This window comes from Budorcas taxicolor, chromosome X (genome assembly GCF_023091745.1).
Source record: "Budorcas taxicolor isolate Tak-1 chromosome X, Takin1.1, whole genome shotgun sequence".
NCBI classification, from domain to species: Eukaryota; Metazoa; Chordata; class Mammalia; order Artiodactyla; family Bovidae; genus Budorcas; species Budorcas taxicolor.
This window is the reverse complement of record NC_068935.1, coordinates 35,310,231-35,327,796: the sequence shown is the minus strand read 5'-3', so window position 1 is coordinate 35,327,796 and position 17,566 is coordinate 35,310,231. Positions and strand designations below refer to the sequence as shown.

Below are 17,566 nucleotides of genomic sequence, written 5' to 3'. Positions count from 1 at the left end.
GTAGTCACACGCCAAGCACGTTAAGTGGTCTCCAGCAAGAACTGGACATGTTCACTCTCTTTATCTTTTCAGTCTTTTACCTCTGTTACTCCTTCACTCCAGGGCTCAGCAGGTAAAAACCGTGGGAAAAATACCTCGAGGCCAAAAGAGGAAACACTGGAGCTGGGGGCGGGGACTACGAGGTGTCCAGTGCGCGTGCGCGCCCTCTCTGTCGGGTTCTGATTTCCAGGCGGTCGGGGCGGGGGGGGGGAGGGGCAGGTGGGGTAAATAGGGCTTCGTTTGTGACGGTTGCCCCCGGTAGCCTGAGGGAGTGGCGGGACCTCGGCGGAGCCGCAGGCGGGCTGGCTCAGCGCAAATCGAGGGCTGGAGGGGTAAGTTAGAAAATGGCGGAGGGGGAAGAAGGAGGGGCTTCACTGAGCGGGAGGCTGGCCTCGCGGCGGGGGCGGAGGCCCGAAGACTTTGAGGGGCTCGGCGGCGCGGCTGGGGCGGGAGACAGACGGGCTGCGCCGCGTGCCTTGTCTCTTTGAGGCCGTGGCGTGGAGGCACTTTGGATTCCCCGACTCGTGGTTGCTCTGGGCGGTGGGCGGGCGAGTGAGGGAAAGGAAGGGACTTCCGTTTCCTTCTAGGCTGGGGCCTGGCCGCCGAGAGGAGTTGGCACTTCCAGATTGGGGCTTGGGCCGCCCCTCCTCCAGGACCCTCCCCTCAGCACCGCGCGGGGCGCCTCGGGCGATCTAGGCCGGCTCTCCTGGCGCGGTGGGTACTGCCCGGATGGGCTTCCGCCTCCCTCCCCTTTCCTTCTCTCCCCTCCCCTCTCCTTCTCTCTTCCCTTCTCTTCTCCCCTCCTTCTCCTTGGGCCCCGCGCTGCGAGGGAGGGCAGGAGGGCAGCCCCTGCCAGGCGCGAGTGGCCCGCCCGGGGTTCGTGCCCAGGCTTCCGGGACTGGCGAAGAAAGGCATGGGTGGCTTCAGGCCGCCTGCGTGCCTCCTCAAACCCCGTGACCCCTAAGGTAAAACGAGTCGAAGAACTTTTTTAAAAAGATGATCAAAGGGGACCCCCCCGCCCCCCTCCATCTGATGCCTGTGCCAGGGTATGGAGCTGGGTGGAGTGTGTCTGGTAAGAGCATGTGAACAGAAAGAATAGAAGCCAAAGACCTTCCGGAAGAGGAAATTAGCTAGTAATTCTTTCCAACCTTTGTCACCTCCCCAGCATATTCTGTGAGTAAAACAAAATTCAGTCTAACTTTCAGTTTCATTATTTTAACTCCATAATACACTTAATTGTTTTCTCATCGGGAGGAGGGAGAGTGGTTATTGCTGACACTAAGCAATAGCCCTCTCCACCTCCAAAAAAGGAAAAACGTCAATCAAAGCTTTTAAAAAACCTATCAAATTTTAATAATCTACTATTTTTTTCAGATATAATTGCATCACTACTTATGTCACAAATGTGCTACCATGATAGTTGATGGTAGAAAAATTTACTCTTGTAAGGTCGGAGGTTTCTATAGTGTTTCTTTTTTTTCTCTCTTTTTTTACTTAACATTTGTTATATCCAGTTCAAGAGAATACTGTGACAGCCATCTTAGAATTATCACACTTTAGAACTGGAAGGGGTCTTAGTCCACCCATGATATTTACAAAAGCAAAAACTAAGGCATAGGAAGATTTCATGGCTTGCCTAATGCTAGTCGATTCCTTGCTGTTGCTCTTTCTGTGCAACTGCTCCACTTAGCCTCCAATCAAGAAAATGAAGATGTATTCAGTGAACATTTCTGAAGCATATACCACTTTGCCATACAACTGCGCTACCTACTTAAAGTGTATTTAACATGCTTATGAAGCCAGTGCTTGTGGTATTTTTCTTCATCATTCAAGAAGTTAAAAAGATTTATACATACACACATCTAGATGTATGTGCTCAGAAAAGTTATTGAAGGATGTACAAAACAAATGTTAACAGTGGTTACTTCTGGAGGTTGGAGGGAGGCTTTTTATTTTGCACCTCACATGTGACCTAATGTACTGTTTGAAATTCTCACCGTGAACAAGTATTGATTTTAAAGCTAAAAACAAGTTTTAAAGTTTGCACACATATATGTATATCAGTATAAACAAGTATCAATGGTATGTGTATATATATTTATATACCCATATGTATTTACGTATCAGTGATTTGTAAAATCTAGAGAGGTTCATGTCAGCCCAACTGGCAAAGCAGGCCTGATTATCTGATGCTCATATTTCATCTTTGGTTTTCTCCTATTGCTGCTAATGTAAGGCAGTAACAGTGTATTTTATTAGTCTTTATATAGTTTTGGAAAATGTGCTAAGCTTTTAATTATTGAATAATTAACAAATTATAACATTCAGGATATCAAATTTGACACAAAAAATTCTGAACTTAGAAATCTTTGTAAAAATCATATAAAAAAAATTAAGACAGTAAAGGTCCCTGGTGATTAGTAGTTCAGCTCTTTTGTTTTTATTACCAGGTTAAGACACAAGAAAAAAAAAAGTGAATTGCCCAAGGTCATATATCTAATTATTAACAGAGCTTGGACTAGAGTCTAGGTCCTAGTCCAGTGTACCTTGTACTACACCTGTAATTTTATTGCTTTCTAGTGCGTTCGATGACTCCAACGAGGTGGGGGAGAAGGGAATACTGACTAAAAGTCAGGTCCATTTCACTAGATAAGAATTACTGTAATTAATGACTCAGTTAACTTGTATAGAGCTTGAAATATTTAACTAACATAAATGTTCCCCTTGTATTTGGTTGTAAACATTAACTTGTATAGTTCTTGAAATATTTTACTAACATAAATGTTCCCTTGTATTTATTTGGTTATAAACATTAACTCATTTAATAAATCGTTTGTTTATATTATAAATGCTTAGAGACTCCAAGTGTGAAATAATGATATTTTCCTGTTTTTGTTTGGTCCCATATTTAAATCTGGTAGTTGGTACTAACAGATTTAAAAAAAAACGCTAATTTATTAAAAAAAAAAAAACTTACTGAGCACCTACAATATATGCCAGGTATTGTACTATGTGGTAGAATCCTAAAGATGAATATAGCAAAATAGATGCCCTTGTTCTCTTGAGGATGGGAGATTATCATGAGCTGTCATGTCTCAAACTTTGTGGTCTGATCTGGTAATAGTATTACAGAATGTAATCTGTAGCACTGTTTAAGGTCATTGTGTGAGTAGATTTGAGGAGATTAAAAACAGTAGTGGTAAAATAAATTGATCCTGAGTTGAACAAATATTATTTTCACATCTTAGAGGTCATGTGGTACAGTGGAAAGAGCCTTAGATCGAAAGCCTGAGTTCCTATGTTGACTTTGTTTCTGATTAGCTGAAGGATTGTGAGCGAATCATTCAACCTCATTGCCTCCATGTTTCTTTTTCATAAATTTTAAAGTATGTTTGTTCCACTTAATTCAAAGCATGAAAAGAGCATTTGGAATATTATATAAGAGAAATGTATCTGCCGTGAGAACTTGAGGCCAAACTTAAGTTATATGTTTATCTACTCTGCATATACTTAATAGGTTGTCCTTTATGTGATAAAAGCATATTTATGTCCATTTTGTAGAACTTGGCATGGACTTTTATTTTTAATTATGATATAGTTGTAGCTGTGCTATTTGATATATTTGGGGATTTGATTTGGTATAATTGGTACCCAGTCTTTGTTATGGATACAGTGATTCACTGTCGTTCTGATCTGCTTCTATAATATGGGTTGTGGTAAAAAGTGAGGTTTACCTGCATTGTCTGGGAATAGCTTGAACTCAGATGGTCAGACAGAGGTTGAACTGAGTGAGTTAAAGCTAATGTCCTAAACTGGGCAAAGCTGGTGCCACTGTGTATTCTCTGGTATATCTGTAAATACTTATATATGGTTTGAACTTTTATGCTTATTCCTGTAATGACTTTGTTGACCTCATAACACAGACTTCTCAGCATTTATTGCTATGTGATGTGCCTTTTGTGGCTCCACCTAATTTTTCAAGCCTTGAAAGGCACAGAGCCAAACATTTATTACCTTACTGGACTACCCTTTCTACAAATAATCCCAATAGTAATTTCCTTATACCTTTCGTTATTGTTTAGTTGCTCAGTCATGTCTGACTCTTTGCAACCGGATGGACTGTAGCCCGCCAGGCTTCTCTGTCCATAAAAGTCTCCAGACAAGAATACTGGAGTTGGTGGCCATCCATTCCCTTCTTCAGGGGATCTTCCTGACCCAGTGATCGAACCCACGTCTCCTGCATTGGCAGGTGAATTCTTTACCATTGAGCCACCAGAGAAGCCTCCTTATACCTAGATTGGTCATAATCACTGGGTTTGCATTTTTTCCCTGGTGGCTCAGATGGTAAAACATCTGTGTACAATGCGGGAGACCCGGGTTCAATCCCTGGGTCGGGAAGATCCCCTGGAGAAGGAAATGGCAACCCACTCCAGAATTCTTGCCTGGAGAATCCCATGGAGGGAGGAGCCTGGTAGCTAGTCTATGGGGTCGCAAAGAGTCAGACATGACTGAGCGACTTCACTTTCACTTTCACTGGCCACATGATCCTTGATGAGTAACAACCAGTCAGAAAATCACTGTTTCCCAATATTTCAAATGGGTGTAGGATGTGTAGGTTAAATTAGCTACCACACATGAAAAAATTGTGGATTGTAAAGCACATTACATATTTTAGTTATTATAGGAGGTAACATGGTAAAAGAGGATGGGCTGTGGAATCACACAAGTTTCTGGTTAAATTCTGACCTTTGAAACAAATAGGATTAGAAACTTAGTTTCAATTCAGCATGTTTTAGTAGGTTAGAGAAAATGCATATAGTTAAAATGATGGGATAGAGGGAAATGAAACTTGGTCTATAGTGTTTAAAACACGGAGCATTCATTAAATATGTTGTACTGTTTTAATGTGGCTTGTAGTCACTGTAGCAACGTTTCCTTCATTTTGTGTCTTTTTTTAACTCAATCCCAGTGGAAGACAAACCTACTAAATGTTTGCTTAGAGACAATAGAGTAGCTTTTAGAAAGAGTACAATATTTTTGCTGGGGAAAAAGAAAAGATGTTGCCCTTTATCAAGAACTTATTTCGGCACTTGCTTGTGATCCCAACATGATCATGGAAGAGAATACTTAATCCTGAGAAAGACTTAGGGTAGTTACTACCCATTCACCAAGTCATTTATTAAAAGAACCTCAGAACGGCATTTGTGGAACCATCTGATTTTTTCCAGTACCGCATCCTGATCACTCTATCAGCATAAGTTATCTGAGCAAGTATCAGATAGAATAAGTTCTGGTTTCTGTGGCCTTCATCAAATCATTTAATTTCCTTATGCTTTAATTTCTTTATCTGAAAATGAAAAAGTGATTTCTACTTTCCTGCTTAGCACAAATATAAGTAAATTATGTTGAATAAGTTTTGCCTTTGGATATCAACAAATATAATGATTTTACTTTTCCATGTTCTTGATTCTGAGCTGCCCTTTTGTAAAAATTATTTCAGGGAATTTTTGGCTGAAGATCAGGGGAGACTGCTTTCTTACCAGTGCCCCAAATTATTTTCTTAAGGTATTAAGTGAACAAGTTTAGAACTCCAGCAGTAGATATCACTCAGACATTTTTCAGTGAAATCTTTTCTTTTCAACTCAAGTTAACAATAAGCAATCAGGTATCATTATTACTAATGTTTCTCAGTCTTCTCTGCTAGTAATTTACTGCTACCCAGGCAGTGGACCAAAAGACATGTGTTCATAGCCAACCACTTGTACATAACCTGGTTACTGCTTTTATCTCTGGGAGTTGACCTGTATCCTCTTTTTTTTTTTCTTTTTTTTCTTTTTTTGGCTTTGCCACAGCATGGAGGATCTTAGTTCCCCAACCGGGGTCAAACTTTGCCATCTGCCATGGGAGCCTGGACTCTTTAACCACTGGACCACCAGGGAAGGACCCTTTTATTTTTAACTTCATAATTGACAATAATATTACAAAGTAGCAAGTTGACAAATTCTCAGAATAGGCAAAAAGATAAGGACCTAAGAATACATTCTTCCCTCTCCTTGTTATAAGTTATAAAAATTATTTTATGTGAAAAAAGAGCCAAAACCTTGCAATAGCAGGCCCCACTAATGATAGCTTACCATGCCATTTTATTCACAGATGAAGGAAACATTGTCATATGGCAGATAGCCAAATAACACCCCCAGCCTGCTGGGCACAATTGTATAAAGGACCTTGACTAATCAAGAGTCCAACTGTTTTTTTCTTTTTTCTTTTTGCTTTTTTCTTTTAATTAGAATCTATTTGCTGGATAAAATTTAGAAAATTAAGAAAACCATAAAGAAGAAAATTAAAGTCAGTAATCCCAGTACCCAGAGATAACCACAGTAGAGTTTTAATATGTAGTTTAGCCTGCTGCTGCTGCTGCTAAGTCACTTCAGTCGTGTCCAACTCTATGTGACCCCATAGACAGCAGCCCACCAGGCTCCCCCGTCCCTGGGATTCTCCAGACAAGAACACTGGAGTGGGTTGCCATTTCCTTTTCCAATGCATGAAAGTGAAAAGTGAAAGTGAAGTCCAACTCTTAGCGACCCCATGGACTGCAGCCTACCAGGTTCCTCCATCCATAGGATTTTCCAGGCAAGAGTAATTTAGCCTAAATCTTTATATATTGCTCAGTCATGTCCATCTCTTGCGACCCCATGGACTGTAGCCTGCCAGTCTCCTCTGTCCATGGAATTCTCCAGACCAGAATACTGGAGTGGATAGCCATTCCCTTCTCCAGGGTATCTTCCCAACCCAGGGATTGAACCTAGGTCTCCCTCATTGCAGGCGAATTCTTTACTAACTGAGCCACCAGGGAAGCCCCTTATATATTGGTATTTTTTATAATTGGGATTATACTAGACAATATTGTTTTATAACCAGCTTTTTTCACTTAATACAACATCATGAACACATATTTTTGTCCTTTAGTAGTGTCAGGCGAGTGTATGCTTCTCAGTTCTTGTCTCATCACAATGATTTGGAGTGACAGACATTAAAGCCCTCGGCGCATCACAGCTCTTGGGTGTTGAACAAACTGTCATAGCTCTTAGACAAAGCAGTGTTACAGCTCTATTTTATTTAGAAGATAGCAGGAGAATCCATCCTCGAAGAAGAGAAGAGAGTGGAGGAGCATGCGCGGGGGGGGGGGGGGGGGGGGGGGGGGGGGGGTAGTGAGAGAAGGAGATAAAGAGTGTACGCAGGTGGGGGGGGCAGGAGGGGGGGTGGAGCGCCAGAGAGCACTTGGCTCCTCCTTTTATATGTCTTCTTCCCCCTGGGCCTGCACTATGCAAATTGGGCTCAGCCAGGAGTGCTGTTCTACCTGAAGTCCTTACTCTGGTCCTCCTCAAACCTTTCTTTGACCTTCCTTTGTTCTATTTTCACGGGCTTTTCCCTTCCTTGTCTTTTAGCCACTGCCATTTTGGACTCCTTTTCCCTATTCTAACTACCTAACATTAGTATTCTACAACCTAAGTTTTTAAAGGTTGCCTAGTATCTACATTAACAAAATGTTGTCCTCTTTTGTTGGAAATGAGTTTTTTTTTTAATTAATATTGCTGTATTGAACATCCTCATATACATATTTTTTTAAAACATCCTTGATCATTTCCTTAGTGTTAATGCTTTAGTACTAGGATGGCTGGTTCAGAAAGTAACCATATATTTAAAACTTTTAGAGTGTATTGTCAGATTGCTCTCTAGAAAAGGTGTACCAGTTTTTAGTTCCACCAACAAGAATGACTGTTGTACTTTATCTTCTCATCCACTGGATTTTTATTGTTAGTGATGGCAATCTCTGCCAGAACGTACAAGAATGATATCTTTTGAAATGTTTATTTCTTTGATCACTCATGATATTTAACATTTTTGCATGTTTGTTGGCCATTAGTATTTGCTACTTGTAAATTTGTTTTCTGCTGAGATGTTCTTTTTTTTTCCAAAGGTTAACACAAGCTTTCAAGCTTTAAGACTATTCCTAGTCGAAAACAAGATAGATAAAAAACAAGTGGTGATAGGACACACTGCTGTGTGAGATCACTTTAATATTGATGTTAAAAACAAACAGGAACTTCCCTGGTGGCCCAGTGGTTAAGACTCCACAATCGCGATGCAGGGGGGCAGAGGTTCAATCCCAGGTCAGGAACCTAAGATCCTGCATGTCACACAGTATTGCCAACATTTTAAAAACTGCAAATGAACAGGAGGACATTAAGTTCAACATATTTTATAATAGTAAAAAATTGTTAGCTTTAGAAAAGCCTGGCAGTGAAGGTGCATAACTGTGTGTGTATATATTAACATTTGTGTTTTTTAAAATGCTGTAACACATCTCTGGAGGAATGTAGGAGAAACTGGTAAGAGTGATTGCTTCTAGGAAGGGAACTGGAGGTTTAAGGTACAGGGGTGGAATGGATGCAACTTTTGTACCCCTCGAATTTGATCATGTGTGTATTTTCTCTTTTTAAAAATATACATCTAAAATTCATGTTCAGCAATATGAAATTGTGAGGTTATGATACATTCATACGGTCAGATACTAGTCATCCAGTTAAAATAATGTTCTAATCTATATAAAAATTAATGTGGAGAGATGCTTATGATATATTTTTAAGTAGAAAAAAGAAAATTATAAAAATACCATATAAGTCCTCTTTAGAAATATTTATAATGTGCATTTATACATGTACACAGAAAAGGGTCTTAAAGGATAAACATATTAAAGTATTCACAGTCTGAATAATAGGCTTCTTTTTTCTCTTTTAAAAAGGAAAACCCTTGTTTGTATTAAATATTGGATTGGTATCCATCATGAGATTTTGTCTTTCTGCCTATTCTGATTTTAGCATAGATTTTTTTATCTATGAATAGACTCTGAATAAGCATAAACAGTATTAATCTATGCTGTGGATCTACAGTTTGGGCTATAGATGGTTTGTTTTTGAATCAAAGACTTGATTAACAAGCGCTATAAATTGTCTTAAGTACTGAACAGTTTTCAGAAAAATGGAAGAGGGGATACTAGTGATTTTGAACCTTCTTATGATCTTAAGTGAATTCTTGAGCCCCAAATCTGTGTATTCTTCATTCAAAAAAAAAAAACAACCATTCTTTGAGGGAGCACAGTCCCATGATTTATTGAAGAAAAGATGACAGAATACCTTACTGTGGGTCCATTCTGAGAGAACTATACCTGCAGAGTTAATTATTATAAACAGTTTGGCAAAGATTGGCGGTCTGGGCTCAAATTTAAGTATTACTATGACTTTCTAAAATTAAGTGTAGAACATGTAATTGATACTCCCTTTGTTGATTCTCAGCGTGGCCTTTCAGGTATTTACAGAAGTAGGCTTCATGATCAAGCATATATTGTAGTCAGCAGTATTAATAAGTTGATGTTATTGACTGAGCTTATGGGCTAAGTGCTCCTTAATGCCATTCAGTTATTTGAGTGGCTCAAATGGCAACGCATTCCAGTGTTCTTGCCTGGAGAATCCCAGGGATGGAGGAGCCTGGTGGGCTGCCGTCTATGGCGTCACACAGAGTTGGACACAACTGAAGTGACTTAGCAGCAGTGCTTAATTTTAGGGAGAGAACTTTTGATTTTATTGAATGTAATTAACCTCAAAAATGTTCTGTTGACCATTTATTTAACTTAAATGAAACTATGCTTCATGGTTTGAAGAACCTAGTAATATAAATTAACAGTTTGACTAAAAGTTGAATTTTTGTGTAAATGTATCATAGTATAAAAACTGAATTTTAAAAATCTGTTTTTTAAAAATATACCCCTTTTGTTGAAGGCAAGTAGATTTTTAAAATTCAGCTTTTTAATACTATGTTGTATTTATGTAGATACCTTTTTTTAGACACTACAATTTTGTAAATCAAAATGCTGTTTCTAAACAGGGAACTAATACTTTAAGATCATTATAAGAGGGATTGACCTCTACTGGGTTAGGGAGAATGTTGCTAGTTTGATGAGATCTCTATCCTGGATCTTCTATAGGAGCAAGAAACAACTGATGAAAAAAATCTTAAAATATTTCTACACATAATGAGGAAAGAGAGAATCTTAAGATAAATTTTAAATTATGATGGTGTTTTGGGTTAGCACATATAAGATTTTTATTATATTACTATGAAAAATTTTATGAATCTTATATTTTTGAAATGTGATTCGAGTTGTACTGTTTACATAATATGCATATATTTCCTATTTTGGTCACATTTCCTGATCACAGTGGCATATTAACAATTTTTACTACTCACAGTGATTTCAAGAGTCCATTGGAAGTGGTGAGTAGAATGTGGAATAGTGCCAGCTGTGACCAAATAGAGGTGGTTCAACATTCATTCTTTTGCTCAACATTAATTAAGCACTACTGTGTCACTCATTGCTTTAGGAATTGGGAATACAAATGTGATAGGGCAGAGCCCTTGCCATAAAGGACCTTCATTCTAACAATATAGGTACACCTATAAACATACACACATGCAGTCATTATTCAGTCTTGTTCTAGTACAACTTGGGTCTTCAAATTATTTAGAGGATATACTGAGGGCACAAAGAGTAGTCATTCTATACTAGGGTTTTGAGTGGATGAATCAGCAAAGATGTCATAGATGAAATTCTAAAAACATATGTCTTCTGAGTTTTAAACAGGTGTGTGTGTGTGTGTGTGTGTGTGTGTGTGTGTGTATGTGTATGCACGCGGGCTCAGTTGTGTCTGTGCAACCCTATGGACTGTAGCATGTGTGCGTGTGCGCGTGCACTCAGTTGTGTCTGTGCAACCCTATGGACTGTAGCCCACCAGGCTCCTTTGTCCATGGAGTTCTCCAGGCAAGAATACTAGAATGGGTTGCCATGCCCTCCTCCGGGAGATCTCCCCAATGCAGGGATCAAACCCGCATCTTTACGTGTCTCCTGCATTGGCAGGCGGGTTCTTTACCACTGTGCCACCTGGGAAACCCATAAACAGGTGCCCTTATTTAATGACATAATGTGTTTCAGTTGGCATGGTAGTACTGCAATGGGAGCTAATAGGGTTATATTGCTTGCTTACATTTTGTCATAACATCATTGTTTTAGTTTCTTTGGGCTGCCATAATAAAGTACCACAAACTGAGTGACTTAAAACAGTAGAAATTTAGGGACTTCCCTGGTGGTCCAGTGGTTAAGACTCCGAGCTTCCACTGCAGGGGGAGCTAAGTCCTTGTTTGAGGAACTAAGATCCAACATACTGTGTGACCAGAAAGAAAGAAGGAAATTTATTTTTGCACATTCTGGTAACTAGAAGTCTGAAATTAATGTGTTGGCAGGGCCATGCTATCCCTGAAGCTCTGGGGAGAACCTGTTCCATGCCTTTCTCTTAGCTTCTGGTATTGCTATTGATCCTTGATGTTTTCCTTGGCTTGTCAGTACATTAAGACTCCAGTCTCTGCCTCTGTCTTCACATGGCCATCTTCCTTGTGTTTCTTCTCCGTTTTTGACAAGAATATCAGTCATATTGGATGATGGCACCCAAATGACCTCATCTTAACTTGTTTGTATCTGCATGGACCCTGTATCCAAATAAGGTCATATTCCTAACCAGTGGCTTAGGGCTTCAAAATATCTTTGAGGGGGCACAATTCAACCCATAATAATCACTTAATTCCTTTTTACTGTGCCACATCAATATAGTTACTTAAGAAATGCTTTTTTATGATGAGGTTAACAAGGCCCTTGGTTGCAGGGATAATGGTACGTATTTTTAGTTCATTAAATGAGCCTGTAGTGACTGAATGAATTTCTCCCAGAGACCAGAAGAGTGAAACACAGGCAGGTTGTAGAGAACTCTGAGCTCAATAAAAAAAAAGATGAAAGGTTTTGCTGCTTATATGTTAAGAACAGCAAACAAACAGTGATTTGTTATTCAGGTGCTCCTTGTCTTTAAAAGATTTAATAGTTGTTTGTAATAGTTAATTTTCAGTCATCACAGATAGTTCCCTAGTATATCATCTTAAATAATTAAATTTATGCAGATCTTCAAAACTACTTTCTTTGTTGTCTTGTACACATATGAAACTGCTTCTTAATTTTTTTCTAAGATGCTGTGGTAACTGAAACTCATGATATTATGGAATAGATTTTTAAAATTACTTTTGCCATAATAATTGCCTACCAAGTAGAATTCAGTTTAAAAAATTACTGTTAATCTTCATTTCAAGTAAGACAGATTTTTATTAGAAAGTTTAATACTTAAATACATTTTGGAGTAGTGTTCTGGTATTTAATATTGCAAAAGTATTTCCCTGTGTGGGATTTTTTTTTCAATTAATAAAAAATGTATTTCATTTTTTTTTACCATTTAGAGAAATTATCTTTCAGAAGGGAATCATTTGATCCTTCATTGTTTTAATAGCACACAACTGTCATAAACACGTTCATACTAGCCTTATTTTAAGATGAATTATTAAATAGCTTTAGGGGAAATTATTCATAGACCACAGGGAGCTTCATAATATTCTTAATTTCTATGTGCATGCATTATTACAGTGTTTACGCACACTGTCCAATTATAAATATCAAAGAAATCAGGCAAAGAATGAAAATTGGCAGCCTCACCCTTACTTGTCATAAGTAGGTGTGTGGAAAATAAATAGCCCAATGAAAATAATATAGGTAAACTTTACTTGTCAATGGTAAATGCCACAGCTTTCTCTTAAAGTGTAGGCAATGTTCCTAGAATAATCCCACTGAAGAAAATCCAAAATCTTTACATAAAAAAGTGAACAAGTTTGTCCTATGTGTAAAAGTCTTTAAGTGCATTTTATATCCAAAACAATTTGCACTACTTGAATATGGATCTTCCTCAACTTCTAATGAGGTTGCATCCCAAGAAAACCATCCTAAGTTGAAAGTATCATAAGCCGAAGATGCATTTTATACACCTAACTTACTAAATATAGCTTAGCCTGTCCTACCTTAAATGTGCTCAGAACACTTACATTAGCCTACAGTTGGGGAAAATCATCTAACACAAAGCCTGTTTATTTATAATAAAGTGTGGAATATCTCATGTAATTTATTAAATACTGTACTGAAAGAGAAAAATGGAATATTTGTATGGGTAGAGTTATGAGTCTATCAGTTGACCTTCGTGATTGCTTGAACTGTCTGGGAGCTGCAACTTGCCCTGCTGCCCAGTATCACTAGAGAGTATCAGACTGCACTAGCACAGGAAAAGATCTGAATGTGTATCACTTTCACACCATTATAAAGTGGAAGAATCATGTCAAACCATTGTAAGTAGGGACCATCTGTATCTTAAAAAAGTTCAGAAGCCTACCAACATACATATAGTAGCACACACCCAAAACAAAAGAAATACTTTCCAGTGAGATTGGGAATGAGGATAAGAATTAAAGGAGAGCATCTCCTGTATTATCGGAGTCAATAAAATTAGCTGATTATATAATCTATAGGATAGACAAGCATCAATGTGAAAAACTCACAGAATTTCATAATTCAGGAACATAGCTTCAGTGCTTCATAATGTTGAAAGAAGCTCCTAAGAATAGCCAATTGGTTTGATTTCTTAGAAGTTAGAAAAAATGCATTTCAGAAAATGATTTGTAACAATTAACAGCAAACTAACACAATATTGTAAAGCAGTTATCCTCTAATTAAAAATATAATAACATTAGCACAAGAACAACATTAAGAAAGAAAAATACTGGGGGAATTCCACAGTGGTCCCGTGGTTAGGACTCTGCACTCTCACTGTCCAGGGCCCAAATTCACCCTGGTCAGGGAACTATGATTACCCAAGCCTGGGGAATGGCCACGCCTCCTTCCCCCCAAATACTGGGTACACAAGAACTGAGGTCCTCAGAGTACCAAAAATATTTAAAGAGAATCAGACTTCGCATTAGAATTTAAACAATGTAGTTAAAGGAAAAACTAACTGGAATCTTTGTAATAGGTTAAATATTTAACTCTTTCAAACAGAAATAACCCTCTCACATAGTTCTAGAAATGTACTGTAGCATCTAGTTTTCCGTATCAAAAGCACATAATTTCATTAGCAGAGCTCCCTTTGTTTTAGACTTAAAATCACCTCTGATCCACCAAAGTTTGTACTAACAGTTACCAAACTAACATTTAAACCACTTTATTGAGATACAATTCACATACTATAATATTAATTTTGAAGTGTACAGTTCAGTGATTTTAATGATCAGAGTTGTACAACCACCATTACCGTCTCAGTTCAGTCAGTCAGTTCAGTTGCTCAGTGCAACCCCATGGACTGCAGCATACCAGGCCTCCCTGTCCATCAACAACTCCCGGAGCTTAATTAAACTCATGTGCATTGAGTCGGTGATGCCATCCAACCATCTCATCCTCTGTTGTCCCCTTTTTCTCCTGCCTTCAATCTTTCCCAGCATCAGGGTCATTTCCAATGAGTCAGTTCTTTGCATCAGGTGGCCAAAGTATTGGAGCTTCAGCATCAGTCCTTCCAATAAATATTCAAGACTGATTTCCTTAGTATTGACTGGTTGGATCTCCTTGCAGTCCGAGAGACTCAAAAGTCTTCTCCAACACCACAGTTCAAAAGCATCAATTCTTTGGCGCTCAGCTTTCTTTATAGTCCAACTCTCACATCCATACATGACTACTGGAACAACCATAGCTTTAACTAGATGGACCTTTGTTAGCAAAGTAATGTCCCTGCTTTTTAATATGCTGTCTAGGGTTGTCATAACTTTTCTTCCAAGGAGCAAGTGTCTTAATTTCATGGCTGCAGTCACCAACTGCAGTGATTTTGGAGCCACCCCCAAAAAATTAATCTAATTTAGAATATTTTAATTACTCCACAAAGAAACCCAGTAACCATTTGCATATTTCTGATTCTCCTCCTCACCCAGCTGTAAGCAACCACTAATCTACTTTCTCATTCTATTTACTTTAAGAAATTTTAAACCTACAACATTATTGTTCTCATGCCTTTTCCAGGTCATTGGCTTAGAGGTCTAAATGTTCTTAAATTAGCCAAATTTACAAGTCCTCAGACATCCTCACTCAGAAAACATTCAGCATTCAAAAGATGGTTTCATGATGTTCCATGTTATAAGAGTTTTTGATCTGGAACATGTGTTTCAAATTCTGTTTGCACCACTTTCTAGGAGTACTAAACTCATTTAATTAGAAGGAATAAAACCATTCTGTCCAAACTCAAAACTGAGTTTGTTCTATTTGGGTTAACCATTTCCAGGCTTTCAATAATAAGAACAGCTTTAGGACTCTAGCATGGTACACCACTATCTTCAATAATAATGTCTTCATCCTTTGGCTCAGTGTTTTGGTTCAATCTGCTGTGGATAGCCAAGAAAGCTATTACCAGTAGATTGGCCAGAGCTGCCAGAAGTCCTACTGTTCCTAATGTTGTTCTCCTGTTTACTTGTCTTGCTATTATGATGAAGTTGTGACTCTTTGCAGTCATCCTGTTATTTGATCAAAACTCTTCCCTGGGGAATTCCCTTGCAGTCCAGTGGTTAGGACTCCATGCTGCCACTGCAGGGGGCACTGGTTCGATCCGTGGTCAGGGAACTAAGGTCCCGTGTACCGCACAGCCAAAAAGAAAAACAAAACTGAATCACTGTGCTGTACATCTGAAACTAACACGACATTGTAAATCAACTATACTTCAATAAAATGTAAACGAATAAAGCTCTTCCCTGAAACTTCTATACCACTAACCTAAAATGTCATTAGCAGCTGATAGTCCTGTGCTGAGAGCCAGACCTCCTGGAACAAGCCAGGGTGTAATGATCCATGGGACCCACTCTAAGCCATATAGTGTCTCCTTTAGGCTCAAACCATCCCAGCTGTAGAGCCCCAGGGAGTGGTCAGTGTTGTGTTTATAAAGATGAACTAGTCCTATGATGTGTTTCTGGGGGAATATCCACATCTGTAATGGAAGATACATCTTAAGTCTTGGTGCATACCAATGACTAGATCTGGCTTTTTTCTTCGGTTAATGGACCATCCATTAAAACATTTTCCTTCTTCATTAGCATGTCTTGCTTCTTTCTGTTTTTTGTATAAAAATCCTAAGCAGCAGGTTGGTTGTTGAAATCGCTTTGTGATAATTATCATCTTTATATATAGATGGTAAGTCTCCCTTGTATAGGCTAATAAAATGTCATCATTAGGTATCTTAAGAATATGTTGCAATAATCCATGAAACTCCACTAAATGTCCAAGTTTTGCTCTTTGTGTTGAAAACTGACAAAATTCAGTGCCAACCTTCTCCTCTCCAGGCTGCCTGGGTGGCTGCAGTCAGACTGAGTGCAGGAGCTGCAGCCCAAGAGTCTGCCACTTACCAGAGGCACCTGCATAGAAGGCTTGGGTCTCAGTGCTGGGCTCCACAGGGCGGCTGGGGCCGCCTGTCTCTGTGGTGGCTGGAGGCACAGCTCTGTCCTCCTTCCCTCTGCTTTAGTGGGTGGAGAGCCCTGGTGGAGGGGGATGAGGGGGCAACCAACCCATCTACCTCTTTGCTCTTGGCCACATCCCCCACAACCAGGCCTGTGGTGCCAACCAGAGAGAAGTTAGGCAAAAATATTATCAGATACATTTTGGAGAAAAAGATCACCTTAAAATATTTTACCCATATATTAAAAATTACCTGCAGGTCTTTCATGAGTATATATTTTTGCACAGCTGCAGTCTGATATACATCCTACTTTATATCCTTTACCTGTGTAGAATAACCTTTGTTCTGTATATTTGACAACTTTAATAATAAAAACCTGAGGGAAATAGAAACTCTTGTATTGTGTGCAGATACCAGGTAGGTTTTCTGTTTTTCTCTCCCCTCCAACTCCCCAGAGTCCCACATTATTGCTAGAGTAGCAGTCAGTCTCCTCTCTTTGACGCATGCCTATGGCTATTTTTACCCAGTTGACTAGGCTAAATATATGTATGTATGTGTGTATAAATATGTATACATATGATATACATGTTTATGTTTGTATACATATGTATGCACACATGTATATGTATGGGTATATGTATATTTTATGTATATACAGGTATATGTGTATTTTGTGTAAGTGTATGTATATTTTAAGCACATCTCACCATGTTGAAATCTTCCATACCCCTTGTACCACATATACCACTGCTTGCTGATTCTTTTTATGCCAGTGTTGGCTTTCAGAGTGCCATTTTTCTTAACCACTGTTCCTTCAAGGTTCCTGACTGCCTAGCCCCTTCATGTCAAAGCTTTCTTGGACATCTTTCTCTCTGTGTAAGAGAAAAAGTAAGAGTGCCTTCTTACTTTCTGCTTACCCAGTTCAAAGTCAAATTTTGCTTTCACAAAGAAGCCTTAAGTTATCTCAGCATACTTTATTGCACTCAGCCCTTTTCACATCCAAAAGCTTCTCATTCATACCTCACTTTCCTGTGCTCCACATATACTTATTTTCTAAATATCTTTCC

General features: G+C 38.8%; 1 pseudogene; it reads right to left on the bottom strand.

Annotated features, from left to right (window-relative positions):
- Window positions 1-15,763: 15,763 nt before the first annotated feature.
- LOC128069395 (partitioning defective 6 homolog beta-like) lies at window positions 15,764-17,224 on the bottom strand (annotated as a pseudogene).
- Between the last annotated feature and the right edge of the window lie 342 nt (window positions 17,225-17,566).